Here is a 17,937-nt window from a genome sequence, read left to right as displayed (position 1 = left end):
TACAATGTCATCAGCCTTAAAAGTGGAATAGGGATGTGGAAGGGTCAGACAGATGGCAGCATGACAAAGACTTGGCTCACAGAGTGTGAGAACGCAGACCTTGTGACAAAAGAGTTGTCTAACCTAAATGAGACTCCTGGTCTAGAAGACACTATGGTATGGATTAGATGGAGTAAAGCTCAGTGGATTAAAAAGAGGAGCTCCGTGGGGGCACCTGGTGGCTCAGTCGGTTGAGCGTCCACTCTCAATTTTGGTTCAGGTCATGATCTCAGGGTCGTGAGATCGAGCTCCATGAGATAGAGGTTAAGATTGTCTCTCTCCTTCTACCCCTCCCCTCCATTCATGCGCTTGCTCTCTCTCTCTCTCTCAGATAAATAAATAAATAAATAAAATCTTTTTTTTTTCTTTCTTTTCAAATAAGAGGAACTCCATGGCCAGGCTCCCTGCTTTAGGCCTCATGAGATTAAATGGGGCTTGCAAGACAGAGGGAAAGTTATAACTTATATAAGCCAATCAAGGTCTGTGTTACTCTCTGTTTCTTTTCCCTTTTGATATGCTTTGGCATTTAGTAACAGCATGAACATCCAGTCCTTCCTAGCTGCTGGACATAAAGACACATTTGCACAGTATGCGGTAGATAGTTAAATGCAAAGTAGCACAACTTTACAGCCAGAGGCAAATATAATGATGGCATTAGTAATCTGCAGGAAGACCCAAAGGAGGAGAAAGTATCTCATTCAGGGTCAGGGAGTGTTGTCTAGTTGTTTTCTTCATTTAAGGAGTCTTGAGAATTTTGGACTTTATTATCATTAATAAAGATCACATTTCCTTTTAAGAAGTTAAAGCCGTATATATGTTCCATTTGAGTCGCAACTATTTATCCTATATCCACATGTATGCCCCAGAGTCTGGGCCATGAGAGTGAAGAGAACCTTGAGGACAAGTCTGCCCACTAGTAGGTACATTCCCACCAAGAAGAATACTTGAAAGAAAAGTCACAAATCATGATAGATTATATTCAATACACTCATTGTTTATTTGGTGAGTCCCTACTAAGTACTAAACATGGGTTAGGTAGTTGCCAGAGATTAAATAAATAAATAAATAATTAATTAAACAAACTGCCCCTGTCCTCAAGGAGCTCAAATATGCTTTAAAAGGAAGAAATGGGGACGCCTAGGTGACTCAGAGGTTGAGCATCTGCTTTCAGCTCAGGGTGTGATCCCAGGGTCCCGGAACAAGCCCTGCAGTGGGTTCCCTGCATGGAACCTGCTTCTCCCTCTGCCTATGTCTCTGCATTTCATTCTGTTTTTCTCATGAATAAATAATTAAAATCTTTTGAAAAAAAAGGAAAGAAATTAATAGTTAAAACACAGTATAAATGAAAATAAAGATGCTTATAAGAGACAATTCCCATGAGCTCTGAGCATCCTGCATGCTCCAGTTGGCTATGCCAAGAATAAAGGCCTTGAGTTTTCTTTACTTAGATGATTTCTCGGAGTTGGATTTGCAGTAAGCAACCCCATGGATAAGGTAATGTCTTCCCCAAAGAACATCTTACTGCCCACTATAAAAGTGGTGAATCTCCAAGATAAGTGTTTCTCTCCCGTAATGCATCCCACTGCATATGTAGACAACTTTCTAGACCCATCTGTGTCACCCCTGTGAGACTTGGAGAACCCAAGGAACTGGCACAGACATGAAGTTTTGGCTACTACTTTGCTGTAAGCAATAAAGTCCTTTGTCTCTGATCCAGCAATCTCGTGTCTTCTGCCAGCATCCATGAAATGTAGGAAGCTAACTGGATAGCTTCTAAGTAGGGTACAATCCCAGACCTTTCACAATTTCTGACTGTATTCTGCGTTGGAAAGGTAAACAGACTTGAGGAATGAATGTGGATATTCTAGGCTGATGAGGACATACACCATGTCAGACGACACCAAGTCAGGCACGTTTACCCTGTGAAGGCTTTAGCAATATTGTTGATCCTGACCTTTATAGATCTACTGGGTTCATGGGTTCAATTCTTGGAAAAAGTGAGTATGTGCATCCTTTTTGTAGTAGCTCTTTACTAAGAACCATTTGCATATCCCTGATGATGAGTGATGTTGAGCACCTTTTCATGTGCCTGCTGTCCATCTGGTGTCTTCTTTGGAAAAATGTCTATTCAGGCCCTCTGCCCATTTTTTTTCCTCTGCCCATTTTTTAATCAGATTATTTGCGTTTTTGATGTTGAGTTGAATAAATTCTTTATATATTTTGGATATTAACCCCTTATCAAATATATCATTTGCAAATATCTGGTCTCATTCAATAGATTGTCTTTTCTTTCTTTCTTTCTTTCTTTCTTTCTTTCTTTCTTTCTTTTCTTTTTTTTAGAGGTGGCACATGGTTATGGGTGGGAGGAGGGAAGCGCAGAAGGAGAGGGAGAGAGAGAATCCCATGTAGGCTCCATGATGGGCATGGCTCAATTCTGCAACCCTGAGGTCACTACCCTAGCTAAAATCAAGAGTGGGACACTTAAGTGACAGAACCACCCAGGCATCCTTGCCTTTTCGTTTTGTTGGTAGTTTTTTTCACTGTGCAAAAGCTTTTTATTTTGGTGTAGTTCCAATAGTTTATTTTTGCTTTTGATTTCCCTGCTTGAGGAGACATATCTAGAAAAATGTTGCGATGGTCGACGTCAAAGAAATACTGCCTATGTTTTCTTCTAGAAGTCTTGCGGTGTCATGTCTCAACGTCTATGTTCTTTTATCCATTTTAAGTTTATTTTTGTGTATGGTGAAAAAAATAGCCTGGTTTCCTTCTTTTGTATGTAGCTGTCCAGTTTTCCTCTTTATTGAAGAACTGCCTTTTCCCCATTTTATATTTTTGGCTCCTTTGTCATAGATTAATTGACCATATAAATGTTGGCTTATTTCTGGGCTCGGTTCTGTTCCATTGATCTATGTGTGCACTGCTCCCTATTTTATATGGTGTTAAAAATATGGTGGCTGCTTTCTGGAGCTTTCTGGCTTTGTTTACATATGCTACTTGGTCTAGATATTCTTGTCTCTTTTTCTGTATTCTGCTCCATTTTGACTCCCAGAACTTTCTACTCCTTGTTCTGTCCTTTCCTAGCATTGCTGACTCTATATTAGCATCTTCTTCCACAAGGACCTTAACTGATAAAGGAGATCTGTTGTCAAATCCTTCAGAAGCTGCCTAATTGCTGCTTTATATTTCCTGCCAAACAGACATCAATTTCATACAAGTTTTGTGGCTGTTAGTGGTTCACTTGCCCTCATTTGTATTTTGTGGTTTGGAAACATGCCTTGTTGTCCAAATTTTAAATAAATGTCACTCATAGGCTTTTGACTTTGCTACCTGGTTACTCTTCCTGTTCTTATGTGAGGATTAGGGAAAATGGAAAAACTATGCTGCCATTGCCACCATCTTCCTGGGATCCACGTTAAAACTCTCATCAGCTATGATCATTAGTTTGGCCAGTATATTCCTGCCATCTGCTGCATCCGATGAGGTGATTTATAGGAATACTTGAGCTTTACAGAAAGTACCTCTAAAATGTCTTAAGATCATTTCCCTTATTTTATGTAGGCTATCTTCTGATCTTAATTTGATTCCTGTCTCAGAAGCAATCATGTTGATTAGCTGACATAAATAAATTGCCTTGGTGGTTCTATTTCTCATAATGAATTATTTACATATTCACTTCAAGCTAACCTTTATTTGGGGCCTACTCTATGTGCCAGGCGATGTGGGCTGGGCACAAGAGAGACAGGGTTGAAATAAGCCATAGTCCCTACACCGAAGGATTTCACAGTCAAATAAACTTGTTTGCTAGTATTCAGGATCTATCCCTAACCTCAGGTGGTATCAGACATTCAACAAACTCTGACAAAGAAAAGGAATTTAAACTATCAAAATCTTATATAAAAAAAAACAACTAGTAAAATTTCTGGGAGGTAGAGGAAACAGAAACTTCTACTGAGCCCCAAATTAATGTGAAGGACAAGACTTTGTTTTGAGTATTATTGATATTGAATTTCCTGGTAGTTGTTAGTGGTTTATCATCTCAAAATATAGACAGGTAGAGTTATTTAATGACTCCGGTTTTTCCTGACTAGTAGGGTCAATCAAGGTAATTTTAGTAGTCTGGTGAAAGAAGGCCTTAGAAACCCAAATACATGAATAGCCAGCAGCTTCTGCAGGGAGCACTCTGCAGTACAGCGTTTGGTCTGTCTGGGCTCACTCCGTTGACATGGAGCTGATGATGTGGAATCCCTGGGAAGTGTATGTAAAAGAGTGCAGTGCTGATGATTCAAGGTGAAATAACTGAGCTTTGCCCTAGAGATAGCTTAGAAATCTTCAGTTTCTTATGTAACATTAAGACATTTAGTGTGTGAATTGTATTATGGAGCACTTTTGGTTATTTACATTTTTAATATTATCCTTACAATATTATATATTGTATATGTGTATATATGTATATCTATATGCAACATGGACACATATATATGCAATTTTGTCCCCCCCCAAAATTCATAAGTTAAAATCCTAACCCCCAAGGTGATGGTATTAGGAGGTGGAGCCTTTGGGAGGTGATAAGGTCATGAAGAAATTAGTGCCCATAAAAGAGAGGCCCCAGAGAGCCCCGTTCACCATGCCAGGACACAGAAGATGGCAGTGTAGGAGGAAATGGGGTCTCACCAGACACCTGATCTGCCAGCATTTGATCTTGGACTCCTCAGTCTCCAGAACTGTGAGAAATACATTTCTGTTGTTTATAAGCTGCCCAGTCTCTGGCATTTTGTTTTAGCAGCCCAAATAGACCAAGGAGTTGGGAATAACCTAAAGGGAAATAGTCCATGAAGCTAACTGGGGATGATCGATGAAAGAATACACAACGTCTATTAAGTTGTCTATTTAGTCTGCTTGATTATAGCTTTGTCTTAAAATATAACCCTAACAATTGATTTTGAAGCTATATAGCACTTACTTGATATTATAACCCTAACAATTGATTTTGAAGCTGTATAGCACTTAATGATATTATTCTTTTTTTCCTCTTCTTTCTTTTTTTTTAAATTTCAAATTTTTATTTAAATTCTAGTAATTTAACATATATGATAAAATTGGTTTCAAGTGTAGAATTTAGTGATTCATCACTTACACATAATACCCAGTGCTCATCACAAGTGCCCTCCTCAGAATGCAAGCTGGTGCAGCCACTCTGGAAAACAGTACAGAGGATCCTCAGAAAGTTGAAAATAGAGCTACCCTATGACCTAGCAATTTTACTACCAGGTATTTACCCCCAAAACACAAATGTAGTGACCTGAAGGAGCACCTACACCCTGATGTTTATAGCAGCAATGTCCACAATGGCCAAACTATGGAAAGAGCCCAGATGTCCATTGACAGATGAATAGATAAAGAAGATGTGGTGTATATATATGCAATGGAATACTACTTAGCTATCAAAAAATGAAATTTTGTCATTTACAATGACATGGGTGGAACTAAAGGATATTATGCTAAGCAAAATAAGTCAATCAGAGAAAGAATTATCATATGATCTCACTCATGTGTAATTTAAGAAACAAAACAGAGGGTTATAGGGGAGGAGAGGAAAAAATAAAACAATAAAATCAGAGAGGAAGACAAGCCATAAGAGACTCTTAATCATAGGAAACAAAGAAGATTGCTGGAGGGTGGAAGAAGAGGGACAGGGTAATTAGGTGATGGACATTAAGGAGGGCATGTGATGTAATGAGCACTGGATATTATATTAAGATTAATGAATCACTGACCTCTACCTCTGAAACAAATAATACGTTATATGTTAATTAATTGAATTTAAATAAAATTTTAAAAACCCAATTACCCTCTTTAATCCCTCTCATCCGTCTAGTCCACCCCCACCCACCTGCCCTTCAGCAACCTTCAGTTTGTTCTCTATAGTTAAGAGTCTCTAATGGTTTGCCTCCCTCTCTCTCTTTTTAAATACCCCTGAGACAGGATCAGGTTTTTGTTTGTTTGTTTGTTTGTTTTATTTCTGAAAACCTTTCTTTTTTATGTAGCTTTGGTCACAGAAGCATGATAAGTTGATGTCTTCAGAGAAAGCTTACCATGCCTCCCAGAACCTTCTTTTAGGATTTCAGTAAAATTTAGTTTTTTATTGTTATAAATATTTAAACATACAAATTCTGAAGACTAAACATAAGTAAACAGAATTTCATGTTTTCATCAAGGAGACCTATAGTGACATCAATTAATCTGAAATATTTAATGATGAGCATGATTACTATTATGCTTCATAAAATTTAAGGATAAGTGGCAAACTTTGGAATCAAAGTACTCATCAGTTGAAGGGTAGAACAGGCATATCCCCATAAACTATATTATTGGGTTAACTTTAAAGATGCTTTTGGGGATATGATTTAATACATTGTTCATTATTTTCTGTATGAGTACTCATGGAAAAAATTTCTCTCTGTTCTTGGTACCTGGAATAGTTGGGCAGCTCCTAAACTATTGTTTTGTTTATCTTTTAAGGACTCTGTGTTTTATAATTGATTATATTCCTCTTTGCATCACCTGCCAGGAAGCTCAGAGCCAAATTTATGGCTGACCTATAGTAAATTTGGAGGATATGATTATCTGCCTTAACCTCACACTTCATCTAAATTTTACTTTACCATTATTTCTTACTTATTAATTTTTATTTATAACTTATTATATGGTTTATTTTTTTGTAAGCCACTAAATTTAATTGAGGGTTGAATAAATAAAACAAGTAGCTCATATAAATAATTACAAATGATAGGCATTTTCATGGTCCAACTCAGCTGCTCCAGGGTTGTTGCTAAATATGGGGAGACTGGATAAAGCAAGAAGTTGCTCTAAACTCTAGATGATGATCCCATGACCTGTAATGTAGGAGGAAGCAAGAAGTCAGGCTTTACAAGGGAAACCTTGTTGGAGCCTCCCATACTTAATTTGGACTGTGACCCCAAACTTGAGGACTATAACCTCAAACTCCTTTTTCTTCCCTATCTTCTGTTTTCATTGCTTGCCTCAGCAGCACAGACCAAGGGTATATTGTAAGGGGAGGTCTCTTACCCTTAAACATCTTCCCTTGCTGCCTGAAATTCCACCAGACACAGATTTTTTGAACCACCAAGCAAATGCCTATGGAAGGCTTAAGAATTGTATCTTCGTACTTCCCTCCACAAGTAGGAATGGATGAACAACAGCATTACAAAGCTGAAAGGGATTTCAGAGAGCCCAAAGAACTCTCACTTTGTAAAAAGGGAAATTGAAAGGCACCTAAGTGGCTCAGTGGTTGAGCCCCTTTGGCTCATGTTGGGGTTTGGGATTGAGCCCCATGTCAGGCTCAGTGCAGAGTCTGCAGAGATTCTCTCTCCTGCCCCTCCCACTTGTGCTCTCTCTCTCTCTCAAATAAATAAATCCTAAAAAAAAGGACACATGAAAGGGTCAAGGAGCACTCCACGGACAGTCAGATGCTCCATCAAATGTAAATAGCAGGTGGAACACATTAACACATTTTTTTAATTAATGTTAAAAAAAATTGGATATTCATTTTACTTTTTAAGTCATTGAGAGGCATTAATATATTGCCCTAAAATGAAAATTAACGCAATGCATAAAAAGGCAAAACCAACAAATAAGCTAGAAAACTTACTGGGTAAAATTTTAGTAGGAGGGAATTCATTAATATCTGAATAGATTTTTGGTCTGCAGGGAAGTAGTTAAACTGAAAAAAACAAAAACAAAAACAAAAACAACTGTCAGCCTAGGTATGGTCTGTCTTCCTCTAAAGATGCAAATTAAGCATGGACTCTCAAATGCTACTTAGGATAGGAAAGTTACAATTAGCTGCTATAATAATATGCTCTTGGTTCTTGCTTTGTTTCACAGTGGCTTTAATTAAAGGCCTAGTGATGTCGGAAAGTCACATTAATTATTCATCTGCAAACATTTACATAGACTTCCCTGTACCCCTTCAATAAATTATCAACTTCACATCTCCATAATTTAATCAAATGACTAAAAATACACCATCTCCAGCTTCTGTGCCTCCTCTCTGGGCTTTGTCTCTTCTGGGTTATTTGTTACTGGAGAAGACTTCCCACTGTTATTAAGAAAGAAGAGAAGAAAATCTGCCTGCTAAAACTGTATAGATAGCGTTTCCTTTTTTCCACACTGTCATATTGATTGGTATAAAGCTGGGGTTTGCAAATGTCCATAATTTTTTGGAGCAAGATGAGAGGTACCATAGAATTGTGCTATTATTAAAAGCCAACATGATGTTGGGATATATTAATAGAAGCATAATATTCAAGAATAAAGCAATTTCTCCCATAATCCTCAGAGTGTGAAGAATCAAAGCTTCAACCACTAAGCATAGAAAAATCATAAAAAGGGAAACTTTTAGGGGTTATAGCTGAAAGATGAAGAATAGGCGTAGAGAGCCAAATGTAAAATCAGAAACGCCATTTAAGAAAAATTATTTGAGAAGGCAGATGTGCAATTCGATGTATAAATTACTTAGTAGGTCTGCAGGTTGGCCTAACTCTTAAAGGTACGTTGGGAAACAAATAAACTCAGGCTTCAAAGGATGGTGAAGGGGAAAACATAGATTTTGGAGTCTGTTGGAGCTGAGTTCAAATTTCAGCTTTGCTGTTTACCAGTGCTGATTTTTAGACCCTTTCTGAACTTTCCAAAGTCTTACTGATCTTGATAGGTAATGTCTTAGCCCAGGGTCATTTGATTACCAGGAGTAGAAACCCATTCGAGCCAGGTTAAGCATATCAGATTTACTTTAAGGAAACAAAGGGATCTCATGGAACACACATGTACTGACTATAGTCCAGCCTTATGGAGATTGAAAAGTTTTTAGGCAGCTTTTCCTTTTTTTTTTTTTTTAAGTTTTCTTTATTTATTCATGAGAGACACAGAAACAGGCAGAGGGAGAAGCAGGCTCCTCACTGGGAGCCCGACGTGGGACTCGATCCTGGATCCCAAGATCACGCCCTGAGCTGAAGGCAGAGGCTTAATCGCTGAGCCACCCAGGCATCCCAGATTTTCCTTTTTTCTAAGTGTTCCCCTAGAGTCTCTCATTTTTGATTCCTGTGCAAGATTTGTATTTCCTGAAGAAATTAAGGAGGACCTAAATAAATAGATGGACATCCTATTTTTGCAGATGAAAAAATTAACATAGTTAAGATGGCAATACTCCCCAAATTGGTCTAGAGATTCAACACAGTCCCTATCATCATTCCAGCTGTGTGTGGGGCTTTTTTTTTTTTTTTTTTGGTAGAAATTGACAAGCTGATCCTAAAATTCATACAGAAATTCTAGAAACACAGGATAGCTAAAATAATCTTGAAAAACAAAGTTGGAAAATTCACATTTCCTGATTTCAAATTTTACTACAAAGTCTCAGAAATCAGGACAGTGTGGTTCTGGCATGAGATAAGATCTATACATTCAATAGAATATAACTGTGAGTCCAGAAATAATCCATATCTCTATGGTCAACTTATTTTTTACAATGGTGCACGAACATTCAATATGAAAAGAATAGTCTTTTCAGCAATGATGCTGGGACACTGGATGTGTACATGTGTAAAAGATCCATGTGTTAAAGAATGAAGTTGAAGCTTTACCTCACACTTCATACAAAATTATGACAGGACTATGAAACTCTCGGAAGGAAAAATAGGTCTACATCTTTATGGCTTCAAATTAGGGAATAATTTTGTAAATATGACACCAAAATCACAGGCAACAAAAGAAAAGGCAAATAACTTAGACTCCATCAAAACTAAAAATGTGGGCAGCCCGGGTGGCTCAGTAGTTTTGCGCTGCCTTCGACCCAGAGTGTGATCCTGGAGACCCAGGATCGAGTCCCACGTTGGGCTCCCTGCATGTAGCCTGTTTCTCCCAATGCCTGTGTCTCTGCCTTTCTCTTTCTCTCTCTCTCTCATTAATAAATAATAAAATCTTAAAAAAAACTAAAAATGTTTGTACATAAAAGGACAGTATCAAAAGAGTGAAAATACAACCCACAGAATGGGAGAAAATATTTGCAAATAGTTGATCTGATGAGGGTCTAATATCCAGAATGTATAAAGGATTCCTATAACTCAACAAGGCAAAAAGAAATCTCAAATAAACAACACAATTTAAAAATGGGCAAAGGGTGGCTCAGTGGTTGGGCATCTGCCTTTGGCTCAGAGGAGAGGGCTGTAATGTAGTCCCTAAGTCTCCAAACTGGGCCTTAGCTTCTCAAAATGGAGTGTGAGAGGAACTATCACCTTTAGTACAAAAATGCTGTGTATTATACCTCAAAATTGGATTCAATGAGATAACATGTAAAGCACCAAGGAAAGTACCTAACTAGATTCCCATCTACCATTTTGCTCTAGTTTTTACTTCTTGTCAGATTAGAAGGACCATGATTAGATATATCACCCATTAAGATTCTTTGTGGTGTGGTTGCCCAGAGAGGCCAGTGAAGTGGGGTACTTCATACAGCCTGGCAGTAGTCTGCTACTGAGGTCTCAGACCCATCCTGATAAGCCTGTGTTCTGATCTCTTAAGAATCCTCCAGAACCTTTGGGCTTGGCAAGGTACTAGGATCATCCTTTCCCACATCTAATGGGCCTGGAACAGTGTTCTCGCCAGAGATCCCTGAAAGGACATGGTGATGAGCTCAAACCCCTGAGTGACTCTCTGTGGTTGTGAGACCCTTGAGTGTCCCCAAAATCCTGGTGCAGCTGAGGTCTTGTACTGTGGGATTTCCTGTGAACCAGAGCAAGTCTCTCCAACCCACCTCAGTTCAATTCATACCAGAAGGTTTTCTGAGGGGACATCAGGTGCCTCTCTGAGACAGGAGACTGTCTACAGCTGTCTTCACTCTTTGATGCAGGTAAGTCAAATCCATGGCAAGTGATAAGTTAGCTTATGGCAACCTGTTCATAAATTCTGTATTCTTAGTTTTGAATTCTCAATCGGGGGGTGAGCTATTTCATTTATGTAGTTGAATTTGATACTCTGAATTTCTAACAAAACTTTTGCCATGTGGGATTTTTCAGATATGGATGGATCTGTGGCCTCAGATCTTAACTCGATTTCTCATATCATGGCATTGTGTTGACCATAAGTATCAGTCAGCATTCCTGTTTTTCTATGTTTCCTCTGAGAGGGTAACCACTCCCACATGGTCACCTCAAGGACTTCTGATTATATAACATATATGTTTCTCAGAAGTTTGGAAAAAAATTTTTCAGATTTTATTTATTGATTCCTGAGAGATAGAGAGAGAGAGAGAGAGAGAGAGAGGCAGAAGCAGGCTCCTCGCAGATCTGAGAGCCCGAAGCGAGGCTCAATCCCAGGATTCTGGGATCATGACCTGAGCTGAAGGCAGACACTTAACCAACTGAGCCACCCAGGAACCCAGGATTATGGAAAATTTTGATATGCATTTCCTTCTATCCTTTGATAGTGTAAAGTAGATTTACTCCACTGGGGGCAGGGAACAGGGCACGTGGGCACTAACTGCTTTGACAGGGCCAGGTACAGAAGTAGCTCTGAATCCTACATAATTTCTCAGAATATACGGAGTTGACTAGTAGCTTCCAGAGTCCGTGTCCAGGTAACATGAAGCACTTATGCCATAGAAAAATACAGGCAGTATTAGTGCTTCTGCATCTGTTGTATCCATGGTTTATTCTGATAGGCTGTTTTCTGACTGCGTCTTTCCATCTCTTCATGTTATGACAGGCAGGAAGGAAGACTGGAGAGAGCATTGTATCAATTCCAGGCTTGTATCAATTCTTCACTATTTCTATAAGCATACATCGTGTCCCTTGTAGATGTCACTCAACCTTCGTGCCTTGAACCTAATTCTTCTTACTAGGGTGTTTGTGTGGGGGTAGTAAATTGTGTGCTTAAACCATATAGCTCATGCCTGGTGCAAAGAAGATGCTCACTGAATGGTAATTTTTTTTTTTTCTGAATGGTAATTTGAATCAAAATTCACCTGTCTGGGTGAATTCTCCTAAAGGCCCAGCTCACATAGTTACCTCCCCTCTGTAGCTTCTCAGACTCTCTCCATGTGGGTTCTTGACGATGTTATTGTAATTTGTCCTTTGTGCTTTGTTGGTCCCTTAGGCTTCTGCGGTAGCAATATCTGCATGGTTCAAATGCATTACCGGAAGACCATGAGTGCTGGCCATTTGCCATGCGACTTAGGCCTGACCTCCTTCATACAGTGCTGTGATCTGCAGAGATCAGAAGCTAAAGATAGTATCATTTTCTCCCATGAGGACTGTGAATTGTTGCATTTTCTCTATGCACAGGGCTGAACTTTACTATGATTAAAGCACTGAAGGAAAGCAAAGCATTTTCATCCTGATTTCAGCCTTCCTACCATTGGTTTGCTCCACTTCCGTTATACCTTCAGTAGCTTTTATACATTTTTACTTCTCTTCTCAAACTATACCTGGCATCTCATCTCCTACTCCAAGAATTTGACCTTGTCTTTATTTTTCAGTTGAGAAAATCAACATCCATTTCCTCCTCTGCCACCTGAAGTTATGCCCTTCTTTCTTATGTTTCTTTCTTTTTAAAGATTTTCCTTATTTATTTATAGAGAGAGAGAGAGAGAGCACACAAGCAGGGAGAGGAGCAAAGGGAGTGGCAGAGAATCTCAAGCAGATTCTGTACACAGCGTGGAGCCTGGCTTGGGCTCAGTCTCACAACCCTGAGATCATGACCTAAGCTGAAGCCAAGGGTCAGACGCCCCAACCCACTGAGCCACCCAGACACCCCAGGAGGGCTATGTTTCTGTACTTTCTCATTTCCTATACACTCCTTAGCTCACTCCAATCTGACTTGTCTCTAATATTGGAATTTCTTAAGTGACAAGGATTCAGCGGGATTTTTGTCTCCTTGTCTTGCTTAACCCTTTTATATTATTTAAGTTTTTGATAAATCACTCCTTCAGCTGTGGCATCTGAGACATTTTTCTCTCCTGGTATTCATTCTACTCTCCGATCTTTGTATCATAGCCTCTTTTAAAGGTTCTTTCTCTCATCTGCTCATTCTTTCGCTTATTGATTGATTCATTCTACAGTTTTTTTGAGTGCCTACTCTGCACTAGGTTCTGTACTAGGCACTGGGCTAAGTACAATGGAATATAACCTTGACAAGGCCTTTGCCTTCCTGGAGCTTAATTCGAATTGGGGAAATCTTTGGTAAACAAATAATAAACGAACAGTTACAAATTATTATTAGTGCCATAAAGAAACATAGAGTGAATAATGGGGGACCCATTATAAATATAGTGAATAGGGAAGACCTCTTGAAGGAGAAACCAATAATAGTGTGAAGAGCAGAAGAACATTCTAGCAGGAGAAACGCACTGAAATGGCATGTAAAGCCGTGGGAATGGATTAAATCACTTGGAGATGGAAAAGAGAATGTTTAACATTTAAAGTTGAGCAGAGGAAGATTCAGCAGAGGGAATAGAAATGGCCGCGAAGGTAGGAGGCTCATGTGATGAGTGAGCTGGGACAATGTGGTAGGCAGACTAATGGCCCCCCAAACATCTATGTCCTGATCTTCAGAACTTGTGAATATATTGGGTCACATGGTTGCCCATGGAATAAAAGTTGCGAATCAGCTGACTTTAAAATAGGAAGATCATCAGGGATTATGTGGGTGTGCCCCAAAGTAGTCACAGGAGTTCTCATCAAAGTGGAAGACGGAGGCAGGAGAGGGATAACAGGAGAAAGTCTCCACCTGCTGTTGGAGTTGGAGGAAGAAGGCCAAAAAGCAAGAAGTGCAGATAGCCTCTAGAAGCGGGCAAAGCCCCCCTGCCCACCTGGATTCTAGCTCAAGAAGACCCACTGTGGATTTCTGACCTCTAGAACTGTAGGATAATAGATTTGTACTGGTTAAGCCACCAAAAATGTGGTGATTTGGTATAGCATCAATAGAAAAAACTGGCTTGTGATCTCAGCTGCAACAAGGTTATGAGCCAAGCCCTCTCCTCAGCTTCTCATTCTCTGTACCTGCTCTGGACAATCTGGTTCTCATCATGACTCCTGTCCGAGCATATACTCTGGCCTCCCACTCTGCAGCTGTCACCTCTCTGAACTATAGATTTGTACACAAGTCTTTATTTCATAGCCCGTTAAATAGATAATAAAGGGAAATTTATTGATCTTTTCCCCAAATCTGAGGTTTTTTTTTTTTCTGTGCTGCTTATCTCTGTGATTGGTACCAACATTCAATCAGTTGCCAAGTAAATCCTCTCTCACTTCTCACAGTGAATCATTAAGTTCTCTAGAGTCTCTCTGCTGACCCATCCCCACCTCTCCTTTCTATTGTCACTGCCTTGGTTCAGGCCTTTCTCACGTCTGGCCTGGATTACTGTGGTATCAGGCTGAAATTCCTGCCTTCCTGCCCAGCTGCCAATCAATTCTCTATGCTACTGCTGCTAGAGTATTCTTTTAAAAAAATAACCAAATGTGTTTCTCCCCTCCTTAAATTCCTCTGGTAGCTTCCTGCAGTAGCTTTTGACATCTCACCTTGGCTAGGCTGAACTAAAGTCCCCACAATTTCATTTCTCGTATGTCTCCGGTTAGGATGTGAGAGCTGGAGGATGGTAGCAACAGGTACCTTCTCCAGGTTATTCAAGGAAACTCTAATTTAGGTGCTTCTGAGAAGAGATGTGGCAGCCATGATTAGAGTCCCCTCATAAGTTGACTTTGAATTAATCAGGGGGATTATGCTGGGTGGGCCTGACTTAATCATTGGAAGGCCTTTGAAAGAGGAGCAGGCCTTCTCTGAGTGCAGAGATGCTGAACTGTGAGTGACAACCCTTACCTTGTTCCTCCTGTAGAGCTCCGGCGTGCATGTGATCTCCCTTCCAGTGTGGGCCCTATGGACTTCAGAATTGCTTAGCCCGCCCCCACTACCGGGTAAGCCAGCTGCATGTAATAAATCCTTCTATGTCTATGTCTATATCTGTATCTATGTATATACCTATATCTAGCCCCAGATCTCTCTGTGTGTGTGTATGTGCATATGTGCATGTGCATGCAACCTACTAGTTCTCCAGTTGAACAGTGATCCATACACAAGTTGGTACCAGAATTTATGGTTCCAGAGGAACAGAATCTTTTAAATTTTTTTTTAAATTTATTTATTGGGACTCCTGGGTGGCTCAGTCAGTGAAGCGTCAGCCTTCAGCTAGGGTCATGATCCCAGAGTCCTGGGATTGAGCCTCATGTTAGGATTTCTGCTCCACAGGGAGCCTGCTTCTCCCTCTCCCTCTGCCTCTGCCCCTGCCCCTGCTTGTGCTCTCATGCTCTCTGTGTCTCTGAAATAAATAAAATCAGATTTTACTTACTTATTTGAAAGAGAGAGAAATAGCTAAGCGGAGGGAAGGGTGGAGGGAGAGAGAGAATCTTAAGCAGGCTCCACGCTCAGCACAGATCTTGACACAGGGCTTGATCTCATGACTGTGAGATCATGACCTGAGCCAAAATCAAGAGTTGGATGCTTAACCGACTGAGCCACCCAGGTGTCCCCAGAGGAACAGGGTCTTAAGGATGAGTTCTTGGAATTGACTTTGTATTTTATGGAATTGGTTCTCTGATTAGATTTAAGGGCACCCATGACTGACGCTGTTTCCAGTGGCATGAAGTGGCAATAATGTTAATAAAATTATCGTGTTTGGAAATCTTTCATCAACTACAGAAAGCAAGGCCCTGAGGCACCAAGTATTAGCAACCTCAGTACATTTTAGTCACAATGAGGAACTTAGTGGGATTGGTTGGTTGTTTTCAAGTGCACTGGAAAAAGTAGAGGAAGAAAATGATGAGCTCAGGGCTTCACATTGACTGACCTGAAAGCTTCTATCACTTTCTTGAAAGAGATCCTTATTTCCTTTAACCACAAAGTCAAGATTTCTTAAAACCAAACCCAGAGCTTCCTTTTGCAAGTGGCTGAATTATGACACAAATTGAATTTCCAACCCTACAGTATCTATTCTGTTAAAAATAGATCTTTACCGGGATGGAATGGGATCAAGACCATATGGTAGATTCCAGTGAAGATGAGGGAATTTGGACCTCTAAATTTAATCAAGGCTTTTTTTTTTTCTAGTAGAAGCAGCCTTTGCACTTCCACCTGTGAAGGTTAGTGGTGTACGTGAGACTGGGCTTGAGCCCAACAGGTATGAAATAGACCCTGAAGGCACAAACACATTGCATGAGGAAGTGGTCCAAATGCTGATGGTCTCTTCTGCTATATTATCTTCTCTGTCTCAGCCTGTCCTTACAGCCTTGTGAGAATTTCTCTAAGACCAGTTGACTGAGCAAGAAAAAGCTCAAGACTGATTATACAGATGTTTTTGTGTGATTTGCAGGCACCAATCCAATGTGGACAACTGCCATACTTACTATGTACAGCCCCTCTCTGGGACAGCCTTGAAAGCATGCAGTGAAGGGAAATCTTCCAAAGTGAGTTAAACTCTGAGCAGTGCACCAAGTTGTTTATTTTGCTTGGAAGGAGATACAGCCAGGTGTGTGATTGCATACTGACTCATGGGCTGTGGCCAGTGGTTTGGCTGGATGGTCAGGACTCAGGAGTGTGATTAGAAAAGTGGTAACAAGGAAGTCTGGGGAAGAGGTATGAGAATAGGCAAATAGTGTGAAGATACTTGTGTCCCATGTGAATTCTTACCAGAGGGTGATCTTGGCAGAAGAGTATTTTAATAATCAAGTGCATAGAATGGCATGTTCTGTGGATACCAGTCAGTCTCTTTCCCCAGCCCCTCCTGTCATTGCCTAATGGACTCATGAACAAGTAGCTATGGTGGCAGGGATTGAGGTTATGCACTGGGCTTGGCAAAATGGAAGAACACTCATTGAGGCCAGCCTAGCTATAGGCACTGCTCATGGCCAAATGACCAGAAGCAGAGACCAACGTTGAGCCCCCGTTATGGCATCATTCCCTGGGGTGATCAGCTGTTGGCAGGCTGATTACACTGGACAGCTTTCATCATGGAAAGTGCATCACTTTGCCCTTACTTAAAAATAAACTTACTCTAAATATGGATTTTCCTCCTCTGTATATAAATGCTTCCACCGGAACTACTATCCATAGATTTGTAGAATGCCTTTTCCACTGTCATGGTATTCCACATCGCATCACTTCCAGCCAGGAATTTAATTTCACAACAAAGGAAGTGCAGCAAAGTACCCAAGGCCATGGAATTCACTGGTCTTTTCATGTTCTCCATTATTCCAAGAAGCTGGCTTAAAATAATAGGGGGATGTCTCTCCAAATAACTAGCTATGGTGCCAGCTACAAATACTTTGCAGAACGGAGACAGCGTCCTCCAGCATATTCCAGGATGCAGTATTTATTCTAAATTTAGTGTATAATATTTGAAACTGTTTCTTCCATAGCCAGGATTCATGGATCCAAGGATCCTGAAAATGCCACTGCCTCCTCTCACTTTTTCCCCTAGTAACACACAAGATTTTTGCTTCTTGGCCCCATATCTTTAGGTTCCACTGGTCTAGAAGTCTTTATTCCAAAGAGGAGAATGCTTCCACCAGGGGCACACAATGATTATTTCATTGAACTTGAAGTTGACATGACCACTTGTCTTTGGGCTCCTCATGCCTCTGAATCAACAAAGAAAGTTGTTACTGTACTAGCTGTGATGACTTATGTGACCAATCTTACATGTTTTGAGATTTTTAGAAATTAAAGGAGGCATCAGATACAATATTCCTTAGAAATAGAATGCAAATTCCTCAACTTCAACAGTAAATGAAATATATCGGCATCACTACCTATACATTGATAGTTGAATCAAGTAAT

The 17,937-nt window shown here is 40.1% G+C and overlaps 1 protein-coding gene and 1 long non-coding RNA gene across 3 annotated transcripts in view; one reads left to right on the top strand and one right to left on the bottom strand.

The window, feature by feature from the left end:
- Nucleotides 1-17,937, top strand: part of IGSF11 (immunoglobulin superfamily member 11) — a 197,331-nt gene that overhangs the window by 29,895 nt on the left and 149,499 nt on the right. Inside the window, exon 2 of one of the 2 annotated variants that reach the window (XM_025476639.3) lies at nt 14,942-15,020. The exons of the other annotated variant lie outside the window; for it this stretch is intronic. The gene's annotated coding sequence lies outside the window, so the exon portion shown is untranslated. The remainder of the gene's footprint in view (nt 1-14,941; nt 15,021-17,937) is intronic. 2 annotated transcript variants of the gene reach the window in all.
- LOC112677918 (uncharacterized) overlaps nt 1-17,937 on the bottom strand; it is a 46,304-nt gene that overhangs the window by 26,583 nt on the left and 1,784 nt on the right. Inside the window, exon 2 of the long non-coding RNA XR_003147278.3 lies at nt 17,152-17,738. This is a non-coding gene — a long non-coding RNA (uncharacterized LOC112677918). The remainder of the gene's footprint in view (nt 1-17,151; nt 17,739-17,937) is intronic.

Source organism: Canis lupus, chromosome 33, assembly GCF_003254725.2.
Source record: "Canis lupus dingo isolate Sandy chromosome 33, ASM325472v2, whole genome shotgun sequence".
Classification (NCBI taxonomy): Eukaryota; Metazoa; Chordata; class Mammalia; order Carnivora; family Canidae; genus Canis; species Canis lupus.
The sequence above is the reverse complement of the archived record's forward strand: the minus strand, read 5'-3'. Positions and strand labels throughout refer to the sequence as shown.